This window comes from Babylonia areolata, chromosome 24 (assembly GCF_041734735.1).
Source record: "Babylonia areolata isolate BAREFJ2019XMU chromosome 24, ASM4173473v1, whole genome shotgun sequence".
Lineage (NCBI taxonomy): Eukaryota > Metazoa > Mollusca > Gastropoda > Neogastropoda > Buccinidae > Babylonia > Babylonia areolata.
In genome coordinates this window covers 20,909,027-20,911,126 of record NC_134899.1, presented here as the reverse complement: position 1 = coordinate 20,911,126, position 2,100 = coordinate 20,909,027, and positions in this window count along the sequence as shown.

Here is a 2,100-nt window from a genome sequence, read left to right as displayed (position 1 = left end):
GTGTAATTATGTTCATGTATACAAAGTCTGTGACGGATGTCGTCGTAGGTAGAAGTATGAAAGTGATCATACATGAATTTCAACAAAAGTTTTTATTTATTTGTTTATTTATTTATTTATAATCTTTGCATGGTTTGCGAGGGCAAATGGATGGGGCGGCACTCTTGACTGGCACAGACTGAATGAAGTCGTCATTATAGACGGTTTTTCGGACCCAGCAGTATGGCTGCATGATAGGTTAGCCGACTGAATCTTCATCAAAATAAAGCCAGTTACAGACCCCGCCCACACACACCCTCACTCCCCACACCCCAAAATAGTGTCGAAGACCATAGAAAACATTGAAAATTGGTTACGACGTCCACAGACGGTATTTCGTTCCATCTATTCACCAAAATTCACCGTTAGATTAGGTCGCTGAGTTTAAGATACTACAATAGGATGTTACCCCATTTGGCAATGAAATAAAACCCACCACATGATTATTCCAGCGCATCCACCAGCTGCAGAATAGTGTTTAACAACCACGAGCTACGAGCCGTTCGAATGAAGTTTCACTGAAACCTGACTGAGTCAGCAAGTGTGGGTACGGTATCGTGCATTAAAAAAAAAGAAAAAGAAAAAAAAGGAATGATTTTAATCAGTTTGATTTCGTATTAAAAAAAAAAAAAAAAGGTTTTGCATGACGCTGCAGTGTTCAACTAAAAACGGTAGGTTTGTGACCTTTCGTAACCCCCGTGATTTTCTTTTAACCACTCCTCCAACACTTCCTCCCCTACTACCCCCTTCCTTTTCTTGGGGGAAGGAGAGAAGAGGGATTATTAGTACTGGCGGGGGTGGAGGTGTGGTGTGGGTGTGTTGGCGAGGGCTGGGGGGTGGCGTGGACAGGTTCGGGGTCGGTTGGGACTGACTGGACACATGAGCCACAGAAGGTTTTGTCAACGCCAACGTCTGGTCCGCCTGTCTAGCCTTGGACAGTCCACAGGGGTGCACGGGTCAACGTCCCCTCTATTGATTAATGTTGGCTCGACACTGCTAGTATGTTTTGTTTGTCTGTCTGTCTGCCTGTCTGTCTGTATATCTGTCTGCAGGTGAGGGGTGCACGGGTCAACGTCCCCTGAATTGATTAATGTTGGCTCGACACTGCTAGTATGTTTTGTTTGTATGTCTGTCTGTCTGTCTGTATATCTGTCTGCAGGTGTGTCTGTCCGTAAGTCAGTCTGTCAGCGCACGCGTGCGCGTGTGTGTGTGTGTGTGTGTGTGTGTGTGTGTGTGTAAAGTATCATTGCTGTTTCTCCTGTTTGTCGTCCTTGTCTCCCCCCCCCCCACCTTCCTTCCTTACGTAGCTATCATTCTCACTCCCACGTCTGTCTCACCCTCTCCTCTCCTCACCCTCTCATCCTCTGTCTCTCGCTGTCCTCTGCTATACTCTTTTATCTCCGTCTCTCTCTGACTGTCTTAGTTTCTCACTGTGACTGCCTGTCTGTCTGCCTGCCTGCCTGACTGCCTGTCTCTCTCCATCTCCCTCCCATGCCAACTGACCCTCTCTCTCTCAATCTCTCTCTCTCTCTATTTATATATCTCTCAAGGACAAATTGGAAGAGTAGGCAATGCCAAGAACGTTTTGTGTTCTGAGTTCTGAGTTCTCTCTTCATCGTTCTCTCCATCTCTCTCTCTTTCTTTTCTGTTCTCTGCCCCACCCTCCCTCTCTCCCTCCTTCCCCCCTCTCACATCCCACCCCCCTCTTCATTTCTGTCTGTCCTTCCCTCTCTCTCTCTCACTCACTCACTCTGTCTGTCTGTCTATATAGTTATCTGTCTTTCTGTCTGTCTACTCCCCGTCTCACTGTCTCTCTCTCAAAAGTAAAATTAATGCTCTCGCATCCCCATTCTCTCTATGGCTCTTCCCTCCCAAATCCCTCCTCTCTCTCTCTCTCTCTCTTTCTCTCTCTCCCTCCCTTCCTCTCATTGATTTAGAACCGACTTTAAAGTGCCCCTCTGATCTAAGAGCGGCCCACACTCAGATGTGGGTGGACTGTTTTATGAGGGCACTAAACTTTGCTTCCATGACTTCCCTGGACCTTGAAACGTAATTCGTTGA